General features: G+C 40.8%; 1 long non-coding RNA gene across 1 annotated transcript; it reads left to right on the top strand.

The window, feature by feature from the left end:
* Positions 1-17: 17 nt before the first annotated feature.
* Positions 18-17,504, top strand: LOC128118539 (uncharacterized). The gene is made up of 3 exons (XR_008221251.1): positions 18-213; positions 3,957-4,142; positions 4,983-17,504. It is a non-coding gene; the product is annotated as an uncharacterized LOC128118539 (long non-coding RNA).
* The last annotated feature ends 217 nt before the right edge of the window (positions 17,505-17,721 follow it).

Raw genomic sequence — 17,721 nt, 5'->3', positions numbered from 1 at the left:
ATCAGACTCTCCCTTTCAGGAAGTTTCTCCCCAAAGTGTCGCGAGCTGGAGGAAGGACTTGGGTTCTTCTGTGGTTGACAGTTCGTGGGTGTAGGGTCCAGGCTAGGGAAAGGAGACCACCTAAATCCGTCCTACCCTGTTTGGCTGCTAACCTGGAAACAAGAAAAGGGGGAGAGAAAGGTAAAGGACACCGAGCCATTTTAGGTTGAAGAGGTACTGTGAGCTTTATTGCGTCATCTATCAAAAATTAAATACTCAGCGCATACTTGTGACCTGGCTATGGCATGGGCTCTTTGCAGACACCAAGCTAAAACTCTGTACAGACTTCTGGTTTTATGGCACCGGCTGTAAGGAAGTACTTTGGAAGACAGCCGAAAGGAGGGGCCCTTTTACTCCACATTTTATTATTTACCGTTTCATCTCAGAGAAAGAACTCAGATTAAGTCTTGGGTAGACGACATCAAAGACAGATGAAAGCGGTTGAAACTTTTTAATCAGTGACTTCGAACAGTAGAGGGGATGGATGTCTGTTCCTAGTTGAGCAGATGCAATTTGGATGTTTTAAGAGGACTGTCGCAGCTCAATAGTCAGAGAACTGAAAAGTTCAGCCTGTTGCCAAGTGTAGAGGGGGTCAGTCCAGCAGCATTTGTGAGTTTGTGTTTCCCACGAGATCTAACACAGGAGCTGAGGAGACAAAAGGCTTCGCCTTTCTTCTAAGGTGTGCTTCTCGGGTCCATGAAAGTGTCTAGAATTGTATGTGTGTGTGTGTGTGTGTGGGTGGGGGGTGATTTACAACTGTAAAGTTTTTTTTTTTTTCCTAGTAACTCTGTTAAGGTAGGAAAGTGTAAACCAAGCTTGATGTTGCGCACCCGTAATCTCAGTATTTGAGGAAGTGGATGCAGGAGGATCAAGAGTTCAAGGGCACCTCCAGCTATGTAGAGTTGAGGGCCAGCCTGGGCTACTTCAAATTCTGGCCATTGTGATTTGGATCTGATTTATCATTTCCTCTGTATTTGCATAACATGACATATAATGGGAGCAACACGCCTAAAATTAAGCCCGTGGCCTAACAAAGTGAAGAGAGCAGATGAGGGAAACAGATAATGGAACCAATCAAATGGTTCTTAGATAGACTGACTGTATGTTTTTCTACTGTATGTAGTTACTTGTGTTCTAGGAATGATTTTATATTAGGAGTATTTAAACACATTGACTGTCCTTTAGTTTCAGTTTTGCTTTTGGCCAGCCTAGTCTCCAATTCCTCATGTGGTAAACTGTTCTACTGTTGGACAGAAAAGCCTCTTGACAATAGGGACTTGGCAGAACTCATTTGTCACTTTGCACCTTGACTGGTTGTGGTCACTGTGTCCCAGGCAGCCTTCCAAGATTGATAGTCTTTGTTATTTTTTGTGTAACCCTCTGATGCTATCTTTATTAAGTAGAAACCTATGTAATTTGGATATGATACTATCCCATCCTATGTCAATTTTCCAAGTGTTTCATGAGTTGCCAGGTATCAAAAAATTTACTAGTTGCCAGGCGGTGGTGGCGCACACCTTCAATCCCAGCACTCCAGAGGCAGAGCCAGGTGGATCTCTGTGAGTTCGAGGCCAGCCTGGGCTACCAAGTGAGTTCCAGGAAAGGTGCAAAGCTGCACAGAGAAACCCTGTCTTGAAAAATCCAAAAAAAAAAAAAAAATTTCTAGCAACTTGAGATGGAATGGGTAAAAGGGAGATAAAAAAGTCGAGTTTAAATGCATCTTAGGAATTTGGGGTAGAGAAAAAAAATGAACACTTGGTGTTAGTGAACTAAAGTAATCATTGTTTATATTTCACATACAGTCTCTTCTGTATCCATATGTATGATTTAATCATTGTCTTGAATAAATTGGAATAAACTTTGAGACCAAACCATGTTAAATGAGGTTGTAAGTACCTTGAGAAAACAGGAAGGTGAGAGATGAGAAGGTTGAGTCCGAATATCTAGTTTGTACTCTCTATAACCTTGTAGAAAGCCAGAAAGCTTGCTACTACTCTTCTTTTCTCCCCCCCCCCCAGGGTAGCCTACTTATCACTATATATGGCATATCACTGTAGGTGTGTATCATTGAAGACAGCTTCTACTCTAGTAACTTTTTGCTAAACAAATAAATGCTAGAGCCTGGGAGAGAGTTCATTTAGTCAAAGTGCTTACCTCACAACCATAACGGCCTGGGTTTGATCCCCAGGACCACATAAAAACACTGGGCATGGTGCTGTGTGCTTGTAATCCTATCACTGGAGAAACAGATTTGCTGGCCAATCTAGCTTAACATGAACTCTAGGCCAATGAGAGATTGTTTCAAAGAAAGTGAATGGTGTTCCTGAGGATGACACTTGAGGGCATCCCCTGGGCTCCATGTATGTGTATACTTGCACACTTGAACATGCATACACACATGCATAAAAAGACTTTAAAGCACACTTTCATTGTTAATGAACTATTTTATTATCAAGTCAATACCTGTTCACATGTTAACACTTGATTCAATTGGCAAATAACTTGTTTTAGTTTTCATAAATACAGATCTAATTATAACTCTTGACCCACTGTTAAACTTGTTTTCTCCCCCTCTCCCCTACACACCCTTTTGTAGTCAGAATTTTTTATTTTTTATTTTTTAAGAATTGGGATTTCATCCTGGGGCTAGACAAGTACTGTATCACTTAAGTACATTCCCAACCATATACTCAGAGTTTTTCAATATCTAGTCTTCTTAAGAAATGACTCAAAATAGTCTTGAATCATGAGGCACAAATTTATTATTATGAGATTTTCTGTTGTGGAACAATCCTTTTCTACACTATGAATATATATTACTCTCATTGGTTAATAAAAAGCTGACAGTCCCATAGCGGGGCGGGAAGTTAGGTATGAAGCCACTGAGAATGATGGGAAGAAGGAGGGTGGAGTCAGGAGAGATGCCAGCCAGCCTCCCAGGAAGCAAGACATACTAGAGGACACCATGAGCCATGTGGCAATACATGGATTAATAAAAATGAGTTAATTTAAATGTAAGAGTTAGCTAGTAACAAGCTCAAGCTATCGGCTGAGTATAAATAGTATGAAGTCTCTATGTGATAATTTGGAAGCAACTACTGGGACGGGGAACAGGCCTATTCAGCCTCTAAGTCAGTTATTTGGGGCCGGGCAGTCAGGACAGGAAATGTCTGTTTACACTTTTCTACCTTTTTGTGCCTCTCCTAAACCCTTATCTTTCATTTTTACCATCCCTCGCTTTCTAGAGAAATAAAGGGCCTTTGATAGTCTCTTTAACTATTATAAAAAGCTTATGATTTTCTGCTGCTTTAATTTTTTTCTATTTAAAATAATAATGTGGTACTAGTCACAATAGCTAAATTATAGAATTCACCAAAATGTGTTTCAGCAGATGAATAAAATCTATAAATGCACAATGAAGTTTTGTTTATCTCTAACAAATAATGCAATTATGTCATTTGAATAAAAAACAGAACTAGAGATCATCATACTAAGTAAAATAATCCACACACGCCACAGAAGAATAAAAACACCACATTTTCTTTCTTATTTGCTAAGAGATAAAGGACATGCAACCAAAAGGGGAAACCTGGGGATTAGAAGGAAGGTTAAGAATGAGTGATGGGTGAATAAAAGGAAGGCATATTATGTGGACATATGGAAATATCAAGAAACCACCTCTTGTATGTAGTTAATATATGCAAATAAAAAAGAAAGTTTAAAAACAATAAAAAGCATTCCTAATGCATCAGTAGCCACATGCTTGTGTATTTTTAATGTAGTTTGATATATTCTGCCCATAACAATCTACACACCTATATAAAAATCTGTATTGGTCTCTTTGCCACCTGTCTGCCATTGGGTGCTCAGGCTGCTTCACCATGCTCTTCCACCATGATGTTTTTGCCCTACTACAGGCCCAGAAACATGGAGCCAAGCAATTATGGGCTGAAATATCAGAACTGCTATGATAATAATGAAGACTTTGCTCGGCTCTGTGTCAGCTAAAAGGCTAAGAAGAGAAACTGAAATTATACTCTCTTGTGCTTCGTCTCGAGTGGGGGATATTCACACAACTGGAGCTGGAAGAAGTGGGCTCTCAGGTATTTTGACATTGTTATGTAAACTGGGGAGCCCTCTCCAGGACAATGGCTACTAGGGAGACAACTAAGACTTTGTTTTAAAATGTGCAATGGCCAGGGTTAGTAAGGAGCTACTGCTGGTGAGTCTAAATTGGCCAAGTTGCTTGGGCCAGCAATGTGGCAAAAGCAGATAATTGTTAAATTTTAATTACACTGTATGGAGTTTATGCATCAAACAGAAATGGAAGTTCACTCAAATATGGTGCATAAAAATGTTCACTAAGTAGTTAATTTCACCATTGTGGTGATATTGTGTTCCCCAAAATATTGTGCACCCTAATAAACTTATCTGGGGTCAGAGAACAGAACAGCCGCTAGATAGACATAGAGGCCAGAAAACGGTGGCATGTACACCTTTAATCCTAGCATTCTGGAGGCAGAGATCCATCCGGATCTCTGTGAGTTCAAAGCCACACTGGAAACAGCCAGGCATGGTGACTCGCACCTTTAATCCCAGGAAGTGATGGCAGAAAGCAGAAAGGTATATAAGGGATGAGGAACAGGAACTAGAGCTTGGTTAAGCTTTTAGACTTTTAGCAGCAGTTCAGCTGAGATCCATTTGGATAAGGACTCAGAGGCTTCCAGTCTGAGGAAACAGGATCAGCTGAGAAGTTGGCAAGGTGAGGAAGTTGTGGCTTGTTCTGCTTCTCTGATCTTTCAGCCTTCACCCCAATACCTGGCTTCAGGTTTGTTTTTATTAAGACCTTCTAACAATTCGTGATACACACACACCATCATTTGTGGGAGTTTGGGTATTTATTTTGTTCCTATTTTTTCTTACTTTTTGGTGTTTTGCAACAGTATGGCATGTAGCCCCGACTATCAAGAATCCACCCTGAAGCTAAGGCTGCCCTGAAATTCCTGATACTACTACTTCCACTACCCAACTTGTGGAATCACAGGCAAGCTTGGGATTTTCAGGATCTTTGAGAGAGATGGTTTTTTTTTCAGGCAGCCTTGGAGTAACTTCAGGAGAGTTCAGCAAACCTACCAACAGATCATTGTAAACATGTAATTCAACCTTGACCTAAGAGTCTTTTCAGATGTCCTATGAATAAACTCAGAAGATTCAGATGGCTCTTATTAGGCATATTCAAAAATACTAGTAAAGAGCCTGACTTGACTGTCAACCCTAGCACCAATTCCAGAAAAAGAATCTTGGGAGATCAGAGATCAGTCTCTATAGGAGAAGAGGAGGCTGGATATTGTTGACCAAATAGAAAGAAAGGTTGGAAAACTTGACATAGTTCCTAAGCATCAGATTTTCCCAGCATGAAAAAAAAAAGAAATTAGAATCTTCTCACACTAAAAATGCAAATTCATTCAATATGGGTAAAAATATAAGGCACAAAATCCTAAGACTACTAGAAAATAAGAACACAAACAGGTTCTTGACATTGATCTAATAATTTTTATTATGATCCCCAAAGTATAGGCAACTCAAGAAGAAAAGTAGACAGAATTACATGGAACTGAAAAGTATCTTTATAACAATGAATTAATGGAAGAAATGAGAGAAGATATTTGTGAACAATACTCAAATACCCGAAGTCCATATGGAACTCAACTTAATAGCACTAGAAACAACTGTACTTGTTTTTCAAGAAATAAACAGATTATGTTTCTGAATATACATTTTCAAAAGAATGTATAGAGTTTGGCACAGGGTCAATGACTAACCCTAGTACTCAGGATGTGAAGGCAAAATGATCTCCAATCAAGTTTCAGGCCAGCATGTACTACATCATGAGACTACCTCAAAAGAAAAGAGAGAAAACAACAAAACCCACAAGCAAAATGAACAAATACAAATAGCCAAAAGGCAGATAAAAAAAATTGTCAGCTCCACTAATTCCTAGGAGAAGGTTAACTAAAACCCTACTAAGTTATTACTTCACACTGTTCAAATTGCTATTACCAAAAGACAAAGACAACAGGTGTTGATGAGAATGTGAAAAAAAAGAGAGCCCCTGAGCAATGTTTGTGAGAATTAAATTAGTATGGCTGTTTGGAAAATAGCATAAAAGTATACTAAGATATTAAAAATAATCTACCATATTACACATGACTTATTCTTCTGGGTTTAAACAAAATCTCTTGTAGATATACAAAAGGAAATGAATATGCTGAAGAGGTGTCTATTTCACTGAAACACTAATTTTAAAATAGCTAAGATACAGAATCAGTCTGAATGTCTAAAGCGGGATCAATACCTAAGGAAAAATTATGATAATTTTAATGTAGGATTTTAATACTGGGTTTTGTTATGTAATTTAGGCTGGCCATTGTGGTTGTCTGAAAGAAAATGGCCCCCAAAGGGAATGGCACTATTAGGAGGCCTTGTTGGAGGAAGTGTGTCACTGTGTCACTGTGGGGTTGGGCTTCGAGGTCTCTTTTTCTCAAGCTTCCCTCAGTGAGACAGTCAATCAACTTCCTGTTGGCTGCAAGATGTAGCACTCTGGGCTCCAGCACCACACTGCCATGCTCCCCTTCATGATCATAATGGACTGAACTTCTGAGATTGTAAGCAAGCCACCCTCAATTAAATGTTTTCTTTATAAGAATTGCTGTGGTCATGGTGTTTCTTCATAGCAATAGTAAACCCTGACTAAGACAGCCATGAAAATGGCTGCCTCTGATTCTTGTGTGCTGGGATTACAGGGGTATACTGCCACAACCAGTTTTAATGGGACAGTTTACAATGGCAGTGTTTTCAATAAATAATGCTGGAACAATTGAATGCCACAGTCAAGAGATCCACAGCCATACCAGGAGTTCAGTCAAAGAGAGAGGAGAAGGATTCTATGAGCAAGGGACATCAAGATCATGATGGGGAAACCTACAGAGACAACCAAACCAAACTAGTGGGAACTCATGAAATTTAGACCAACACCTGAGGAGCCTCCACAGAACTGGACTAGGCCCACTGCATAATCAAGTTGTGTAGCTTGATCTGCTTAAGGGGCCCCCTGGCAGTAGGATCAGGATCCATCCCTGGTGCATGAGCTGGCTTTTTGGAGCCCACTACCTATGGAGGGACACCTTGAACAGCCTTGATGCAGGAGGAGGGGTTTGGACATGCCTCTACTGAATGTAACAGGCTCTGCTGACTCCCCATGGGAGACCTTACCTTTTTGTAGGAGGGAATGGGGCATGGGTTGGGGGAAAGGCTGGAGGAGAGAAGAGGGGGATCTGTAATTGGTATGTAAAATGAATAAAAAAATTCTTAATTAAAAAAGAAGGAGAAGGAGGAGGAGGAGGAGGAGGAGGAGGAGGAATAGACCCACATGCTTCAGGAAAGTGTTCTGATGACAAACTTCGGACCATAGAAATTGAATGAAGAAACAGTTTCTCCTTAACATAAAACAGGCTACCATGGAACTAGAAAAGAGAAGACAAGGGAAAGGTAAACTTCGAGATCTCTTTGGAAGAAACAAGAAACAAAACGTTGAAATTGAAGCAAAAATTACAAGAATCTTCCATGATCTAATCAGGACTATCCTGGTCCATACAGTAAACACTGGGCATTTTGAGGAAAAACAAAGATTGTGAGCTTGGCACCAGTGGAAGTAGGTGTACCCAGGGCTAGGCTGAAGAGTCAACTAAGTAAAGGAAGGGCTAATGTGTTACAGTGGTGTAGACAGATTAAGGAAGCCCAGGTGACCTAAAGGGGCAAAGAGCAGGAAGAATGAAATTAGGTGCTGATAGAAACTTGGAAGTCATTGCTTAAATTGAGTAGTATAGAGCAGTCAGGTTGAGATGAAATAGAAACCAAAGGTTTTAAAGATAAGGAGCTTACAAAATGCTGATAAGACGTGACAAAATGAAAAGAAATTTCTGACATTAGCTGATAACAAAATGAAAAGAAATTTCTGACATTAGCATTGAAGATCAAGCAGGAATAGCACTTTGGTCTATATAGTAAGGTGTTATTGTGGGTAACCCTGACATATAGAAAACCTCTGAGTCTACCTACATTTACAATTTCCAGCTTGTTTATGGCTTTCAGATTGTCATGGGTCTGGGGTCACTTAGAGATTCACTAGCCTGACAATGAATAAATTTTAATAAATAAGAGGCTTTTAAAAACATTGGCCAGGACTGTAGCTACTGACGAGGTGTATACTAAGACTCATGCTCAGAGTATAGCTCAGAATTACATTAGTCTTGAGCTTATAAAGGCAAAACTCACAAGGCTACATACTTCCTGCCTTCATGCAATTAGTTCAGTTTCAACATTTTAAATTGTTTCTTGTTTCTTCCAAAGAGATCTTAAAGTTTACTTTCCCTCATTTTCTGTCTCCCAGTTCCATGAAGAGAGATAAAGGGCAAAACTCTAAAGGCTATGTACTCCCTGCCTACATGTAATCAAGCACACACACACTCAGGGCAACCAAGCTTTTTTACTGCATGTTATTTTACATGAACAGCAGCCCCCAGCATTCCAGGAAGTTATCTGTCCTTGGGCAAGTAGTCCTTGCAGGTTAGAGGCATTTTTGTTCAATCTATCATATTGTTGATCTCTTAAGCACGGTAATTTACACTTAAGACTTAAGACATGTTAACCATCACACAGACCAGGAAGAAAAAGATGTAAGGAAAGAAGCCAAATCCTAAACTATCAGTAGGCACCAACTTATGACAAAATAATACAGTTATACACTGAAAATTTTACACTACCATCAACACGCGATCTGCAAGTTCTTTCTAGAGAAAAGAATATATCATAAGATTTAAGTAAAGTGCATTTTTCTCCAGTCTCCAATGTGTGTGTGTGTGTGTGTGTGTGTGTGTGTGTGTGTGTGTGTGTGTTATTCAACTGAGCTAGCTGTTTTTAATTTTCCCTTTGCAGGCTCCTATGTGAAGGTCCAAAGTACAAAGAAGGGAAGTGGGCAGTACTGTTCCTCCCTCAACAGCAATACTCTTTTCTTCTTTTAAGGCCCTGCTCCTCGGCTCTTCCATATTTAGTAACACCATGGAATCATCCTGAGATGCATTAATAATGCTGGCAGGTTTATATAGCAGTGCCTGAAGGTACAAAATAAAAGGGATAGAGTGAGCAAGCATTTTAGTCAGCCCACGGGAGACTTTTCAAACTTTTATATGAAATTATTTAGACAGCATTTTCTAATGTACGCCTGACTATAGCAAATGTTAATTTCCATTTTATGAAACCTGTGGCTTGATCTGCTTCTGGAGAAGGTAGCTGGCATGGCTTGAGTTCACTTTGGCATCTTTGGCTGGCTTACCAGCAAATAGGGAGGGGAGATATTTGGCTTTATTTTAATAACGCACATGCCTTTCATGTAGTCTTGACGGTGTAGCAAGTCTTGGAGCTGCTATACAAACCATATGTGTGCAAAGTTCAAGGAAATTCAGAGGAGCTGGGTAAGTCCCAAGCCTGGAGTTAGAGCAGTAGTATCCAGCACTCAGGTATTCGGAACCCAGGAAGTAAGGCTCTGATCCTCAAGCCTCCAACATATAGTGTGTTATTTTAAACACAAATAGTCTACAACTTGTGTTTTTCTTAAAAGGAAATAGAAATAAATTATTATCTGTTGACTCATAGAATCATGAATATTCTGAAATCTCTATGATGAGAAAACAAATTCTGTACTAATGTTAATATTTGACACTAAATCTATTAGACACCAGAAGCTGAACTCTTCATACATACTCCAAATGTCTTCTCCTGGCATGTGGTTTATTTTCAACTGCTTAAATAGGTTAAACCCTTTGGGTATGAGTACCGTGCCTCCATGTATCTATGCATGTGCACCACGAGAGTACATAGTGTCTGTGAAAGTCAGGAGAGGGTGTCAGATCTCCTGGAACAGAAATGACAGGCAGTCGTAAGCTGCAACGTGAGTGCTAGAAACCAAAATTTGTCCTTAGCAAGAGTGGCAGTTGTTCTTAACTACTGACCCATCTTTTCAGCCCCTGAAACAGGCTAAAACCTTATGCATTCTTGTGCAGCTCATGTTTAGAACAGTCATGTTGGTGAGACTTTATGGGTGTAGCTTCTGCCATTTCAGGGAGACATAATCTCACAGCAAACTCCCTGATCCTCTGGCTCTTACACTCTTTCTTCTCCTTCTTCTGCAGTGATTCCTGTGCCTTAGCTGTAGGAATTGTATTATACATGTATCCATTGAGACTGGGTTCCACAACTCTGTACTTTGATTGGTTGTGATTTGCTGTAATTGTCCCTGCCTATTGGAAAGAGACATTTCCTTGATGAGGGGCGAGGATTACATTTATCTGTGGGTATAAGGACAAATACTTAGAATATAGTTATGATTTATGTTGGTTTAGTAAAGTGGTGACTGTAGATTCTCCTCCAAAATCCATGACTTCACTAATCCACAAGATTTCCTGTACCAGGCACAAGTTCCCCTTGTTGAGCAGGTCTTAAATCCCAGTAGAGAGCTGTTGGTTACCACCAAGGTATGTGCACACTACTGCACCCTTAGGATTTCTGTACCAGGCTGGCCATTGTTGTAGTTCATAGGCAGAATATCTGGGTAGGACTATTAGTTGCTTCCATCCTTTGGAAGCTTATGTGATGCCTTCTGGCACCATTAAAGCTGGTCCGCAGGGAGGAGGCATTCAGGTGTGTTCCAACTAGAGGGCCTCTGAGCCCTGTGTCTGAAGTGCATAGAGTCTTCAACAATAGACATGCCTAAGTGGATGGGAGAAAGCCCGTGAGACCTCAACTACACAAAAAAACTAGGGCGACTAAGAAATGCTGAGAGTGGAAAATACAGTTTCCCCCAAAGAAGAGCACAACCATTGGACAGCCCTGAAAACATACACACAAGTAACCATTATACAGACTGAGCAAGTTATATTTAGGAATACATATGAATATACATGCATGCATTTAACAACCATTAATAAGAAAAGAAGCCACGAATTTGAAAGAGTACAAGGAGTAATTTATGGGAGGGTTTGGAGGTAGGGAAGGAAAGGGAGAAAGGATATAATTATATTAATCTCAAAAATAAAAAACACAAACAAAAAGCTTATGCATTCTTTATTGCTCAAAGTAATAAAGCAGCATCTCATCATTTCCTAAATTTTGCAATTTATTATATTTATGAGTTCAATCTAAATGATGACTTTCGAGTATGCTATGACATGTGGATACTTTTTATACATATAAATAATTAGCACCAGTTATTGAAATGATCATCTTTTTTATACTGTTTGCCTAAACCACTAATTATATATGAAGTTGTATTTATGTAATTATTTATAGGCTTGCTACTGGGTTGCTGTGATTTTTATTTGCTCTAATAAAGTACAATATTTCAGCTCTGACTGATTTATAATAAGCATTGCTACATAATTAGGCAACCTCTCCTATCTTATTCAAATTCTTCTTGGCTTTTCTTGACCACCTAAGCATTTACAAACCAGTTTTTCAGGTTCATAATGAGCTTAACTAGGATTTTGAAAAAATTCAAATTGTAAATACATGTATGTGTGTGAAGATATTTTAATAGGCATCATTATATATGACTGTCATCTCATGTATTTGATTTCTTTAATATATTTTAACATTTTTATTTTCTGAACTAGCACCATGCATTCATTTTATTAGGTTTAATTCTTGATGTTTTGTAATTTTCAGATGTTCTTATGGCTGACATCTTTAAAACTACAGCCCTTGGTTTTTGTTTTCTTGACATAGGGTTGTAGTTATAGTTTTCCTGCCTGGCCCACAGTCAGGACAAATCTCTCTCACCTGCCAGTCCCACAGCCTTTCAAACCCAACCAAGTAAACACAGAGGCTTATTTTGCTTACAAACTGTATGGCCGTGGCAGGCTTCTTGCTAACTGTTCTTACAGCTTAAATTAACCCATTTCTATTAATCTATACCTTGCCACGTGGCTCGTGGCTTACCGGTATCTTCACATGCTGTTTCTCATCGTGGCAGCTGGCAGTGTCTCTCTGACTCAGCCTTCCACTTCCCAGCTTTATTCTCCTCCTTGTCCCGCCTACACTTCCTGCCTAGCCAATGGCCAATCAGTGTTTTATTTATTAACTAATTAGCAACACATTTGCCATACAGAACATTCCACAGCACTTCCCCTTTTTTTTTTTTTTTCAAAAAGAAGGTTTTAACCTTAACAAAGTAAAATTACATACAATTTGGGAATTTGGGCGTTGCTTCTCTTACTACTTCCTGCTGGAGGGGGGCGCTGTATCTTATGGGGAAACAAAGAAAATTTTAGGATTATGAAATAGTCCATGAGGGTGTATCGTCTGAGCCAGCTGCCTTCAAACCATTCTGGATGTTGGATCATCTGGGCCATGGTGTCATCGGAGACCTTTCAGGGGGTCTTGGCTGGTCAAACCTGATGTGTCTTAATCTGGAACAAATCCATAGCCTCTGGCTTTCTGTGGAAACAAAAGCAGAGTCTCTTTTCCAAAGTAACATATCCTTATATCCAAATTTTGAAGTCAAGGTACCTTTAAAATATACATATTGGCATAACTCAACAGCTTTTACAATCAAATGTTTGTCTGCAGTTAAAAGTCCCAAAGACAACACAATGCAGATTCTCTGTGTAATATCCATTTTTACGTGGCTTATTTTTTATACTACCTTTACTGTCTCTTTAAAGACTTTATTTTTTTAAAACTATGTATTTATTTCTATAACTCTATATATCATCTTTTTTGTCTCTTTCAAGCCTACGTATCTTTTACACACATTGTAAACTATTACATCTGAATCTGTCTTATTGTGAATCTATTGCCTTAAACTGCAGCAGCTGTGGCTGCTGGATCCACCCACCTCAGCTTCCCAACATGGCCATGGTTTACCGCCAGCTCTGGGAGCTATCGGGGGTCTATGCTTTTAGCCAAGCAGCGTGTAGCCCAGAAACCTCCCCTTTTGCTCTGCACCAGCAAAGGCTAAATCCACTATGCAGCTCAAAGTGCCACTTGCAAAGGCCTCATTCCCGCCATAGGCAGGTCGAGCACGCACGCTAGGAACCCACCAGTAGCTCAAACCAGCAGCTGCCGCTCATTTGAGAGAGACAATTAGGAACTGTTTTTAGCTCCGTTTTAGAATCTTTTCTCAGGTTTTAGGTGGAAACTCTTGCCACCACGTTAGACGCCATTTGTAGTTATAGTTTTCCTGCCTGGCCCACAGTCAGGACAAATCTCTCTCACCTGCCAGTCCCACAGCCTTTCAAACCCAACCAAGTAAACACAGAGGCTTATTTTGCTTACAAACTGTATGGCCGTGGCAGGCTTCTTGCTAACTGTTCTTACAGCTTAAATTAACCCATTTCTATTAATCTATACCTTGCCACGTGGCTCGTGGCTTACCGGTATCTTCACATGCTGTTTCTCATCGTGGCAGCTGGCAGTGTCTCTCTGACTCAGCCTTCCACTTCCCAGCTTTATTCTCCTCCTTGTCCCGCCTACACTTCCTGCCTAGCCAATGGCCAATCAGTGTTTTATTTATTAACTAATTAGCAACACATTTGCCATACAGAACATTCCACAGCATAGGGTCTCATACAGCCTTAGCTGGCCTCAAACTCACAAGGTAGCCAATCTATTTTTGAGCCCCTGAACACCTCTACCTTCCAAGTTCTGAGATTACAGGCATATGCTCGGCTAAAACTATTGTCATTTGAATGTGAAATGCCCCTTCCAGATTGGTTTGCTCTTCAGCTGCTGACACTATTTGAGGATAATTTTGGAACTTGTAGAGATGGGACATAGGAGGAAGAAAGTCACAGGTCTTTAAGGGAATCTTGCCCCTGGTCTGCTCTCTCTCCTCCTTCTTTCCTCTCTCCGTCCCTCTCCCCCTCTCTTCCTTCTTCTCTCTCTCCTTCCCTCATCTCCTTCCTACTTTCCATAAACTGAAGTTCTTCTGCCACATGCTATTCAACCAAAACACATGTTTTACACACACATGCATTGTTAGGATTTAGCAGTGGCAGGTTGGGGCCAAGGTATGCTGCAAAGAGATCACACCTCACAACAGATCTCACATAAGAGGATTATTGGGGAGGAGGAGTGAAAGGTTGTCTTAGAGTGGGGACATGAGAGACACAGAGAGAGTCAGACAGACAGATAGACCGAAAGATAGAAAAAACAAGAGAGCCAGAGAGTGATCAGTGATAGCAGGGACCTTTTAAAGGGTTGGCGACTTTTGATTACATAGCTGCTGAGTCTCTGAGGGCACACTGCGGGAACACCTGGTTTCTAACACATGTAACACACACACACAGAGATACACACACCACACACACACATGCACCACACACACAGATACACACAACACATATACACACACATACTACACACATACATATATACACATACATATCACACACATACTACACACACACATATATACACTCACATACACATACCACACACACACACATGCACACACATATATATACACACACAACATACACATACACACCACACCTCCCTCACACACACACTGTAGGTCTATGCATGTTTTCTTATTTTATCTTTCTCATTTCTTTATCTATGTATTCTTCACAAATAATCATAAATATGTAAATCATGAAAGTCTTAGTGACCCGGTTATTGAATCCATGATACTTTGTAGGGTAGATATGATGTAATTTATCTCTACCCTTACTGGAGAGCTAATTCTAACTCTTGTGAAGAAAGCTGTGAAGAAAAATCCTTTGTGGGATCTTCCTTGCCCCTTTATTGTTTATCTGAGCATAGGCAGCACATCTAAAAGTGGTGTCTTTAATCAGGCTTTCTAAATTTCAAAGAAAATACCTAGGTCTGAGAAATTCAGCAGTTTTTGTGGCCTCTGGGTAGGTGGCTTGGTGGAGATCCAAAACCAGTCACCTTCTCAGACTTGCTGGTCTGCCATCTGGTAACATCCATAGCCTTGTTTGTTCCCTGTGACCAGTTTTCATTCTGCCCAGTCAATCTCACCCGGCCTGTATTCAAGGCAGGCCACTAAGCAGGGGCCCAGCAGAGTTACCGAGACTTGAAGATGCTCCCCTGGTTCTGGGACCACTTCCTGGGCAGTAAAGTCAGCCACTCTGTGGCTGATATAGAAGGGCTTGGCTAGCTCAACAAATCCCTATCCAAAGCCAACAATATTCAACACCCGCTAGGAGTACTTGTACCGGTCTTTTCGATGTGGGAATGGGGATTCCAAGGATGGCTAAAATGTGGTCATAGGAAAACTCCTCTTTCCTTCCTCTAGGTTGGAGCCTAGGTATGTGACCTAAGGGAAGCACAACTGAGCCTTGGCAGCTGAGACTCTCTGTTCCCCAGGGCTTGCAAGATTTCTGAAAGGCTTTCTGCTTCCTGTCTACATTCCTTCCCAGTGGTCAAAGCTATGAGGTTATTTACATCCTGGAGCAAGGTGTTTTGTGGGTATTTTTTTTTTTTGTCTAAATTCCAATAAATAGATCTGCACTCAGGGCTCCATCAGACAATGCTGGTGAGCTTTTGAAACCCTGTAAGAACAGAGCCCAGGCTAGTTGACCAGTATATCAACCCTCTGTGGTGGTCTATTCAAAGGCAAATATGATTGACTTGGGCAAATGGAAGGCAGAAGAAAGCATCTTTCAGATCCAGGACCATATATATCTTCCTTTTCGAGGCAACAAGCTTAGAAAGATACTTCAGTACTGGGGGTAGATGATTTCCACTCATTTGCTGACTTCCCTGAAATCCTGTACTGGCTGGGAGTTAAGTGTCAGGCTTCAGGACAGGGAGTGAGGGAGTATTCCATGGAGAGAAGCAGGGGACAAGAATTCTTGCCTCCTTCAACTGGTTGATGTGTTTGACAATCCCTTATCCGGCCGCCTGGTTCTTGTGGTATTGTTTGACCGGTACTGGTGTTGCAGAACTTAATAACTAAACTATGATGAATGGCCAATGTGCTGCTAAGCCTGGTTGTTTCTCCTGGGTCCACACATCCGGGGAACTTGCTCTGAGTTCCTGTAGGTAGCCTGAGGATAATTCTGCCTTCCTGGTGGCCAAGTCCTTGAATAAGAGGTACTCCTCAGATAGAGAACAAATGGTCAGAATATTGGAAAGAACATGGCCGGAGTCCACAGTTAGACTAGCCAAGTTCCCCCTGAAGAGATGGTAGCTCTGAGTTTTTGTAATAAGTCCTTTCCAATCAATGGGTGTGGGCAGTGTGGCATAATCAGAAAAGAATGATTCCCAGTGCCTTGTACTAGGTCTGTGGTCCATTAGGTTGTCTATGGAAAGTATGTGGTTTGGCCTGTTGCTCCTTGGACTGCTGTCTTCCTGGAGATTAGGAATCTAAGGGGATCTGTCAAGATAGAGTGGGCTGCTCTAGTGTCAATGAAAAAGTCAACAGTTTTGTTCCCTACTCTTGCTGTCATCCTGAGCTCCTAGGGACTCAATCTTAAGGAGCCCAGGCCCCATCAATTTTCAGATAGCTGGAGGATAGGGTGGTTGTCCTCTTCTTCTTTTCTGCTAGGGCAGTTGTTCTTACGATGACCCTTCTGTTTACAACAGGCACATTGTTTCTTTTCCAGACATTTTCTTTCCCTTTCTCCTAATCTATTTTCTCTATTTCCTCTCTTGTCTGTTTCCCTAAGGGCAGCGATTACCACTCAGGGAGAGTTTCTTTCTCTGTCTGTCTTTGGCTGAATCTTGGCTATTCTAACCTTCCTGAACAATTTCCAAAAGTTGAGACCTATTCATCCTTTCATATCTCTCTAATTTCTGGGGTTTTCTTCTTATGTCTGGGGCTGAGTGCATGGCAAAGGCCACATTAGTGGATCTTTGGTTTCTAAGGGCATCTGAGTCTATGGGAAGAAATATCTGGTATGACTCACAGAGCATTTCCGGACATCCCATGGGCTACTCATCAGACCTGTGATTTACTGATTTACCTTGGACCAGTTGGTGCGGGCCATACGTGGGCTGCAAAGAGGGTGCTAAGAGGAAGTTAGACAAATAGAGCTTAAGCTTTAAGCTGTTTAGGGAGAGAGTGGATGCAAATGGTGACAGAGGAAGTTAGCTTAAGCTGTTTATGCAGAGAATAGATACAAAGGATGGCTGAGAGGAAGTTAGCTTGGGTTGTTTGTATGGAGATTAGAGACGAATGGTGAGGAAGGAAGTTAGCTCAGGTTATTTATGCTAAAGTAAGAAACTAAAAACAGGAGATGATGTTAGTGCACAAACAATTTGTAAATAGGGTGACCTTTAAAATGATTGGTTGGTTCCTTCACCCCCTCCTAGGGTTCTCAGATTTTCTGGTATAAAAGAGACTTACTGCCTAACAATAAACGAGTTCTTGCTTGACTTGACCCCCCGCTGTGTCTGATTGTCTCCGGGTAAGAGGGAGGCTGGGGAACGGGCAAGCAGTGCACACTTACCTTTCCTCGGTTCCAGGCCACCTCTTCACAGGTGACCTAAGTTCTCGGTGGGGCAGGACCCCACAAGTTGAAAGACTTTCTGACTGCCACTATTAATCCTTCCGACAATGTTTGGCAAAATGTATCCAACAATCTATTAACATTCATT

Source organism: Peromyscus californicus, unplaced genomic scaffold (genome assembly GCF_007827085.1).
Source record: "Peromyscus californicus insignis strain IS unplaced genomic scaffold, ASM782708v3 Scaffold_22__1_contigs__length_63687245, whole genome shotgun sequence".
In the NCBI taxonomy this organism is placed as follows: Eukaryota; Metazoa; Chordata; class Mammalia; order Rodentia; family Cricetidae; genus Peromyscus; species Peromyscus californicus.
This window is presented reverse-complemented; position numbering and strand designations above follow the sequence as displayed.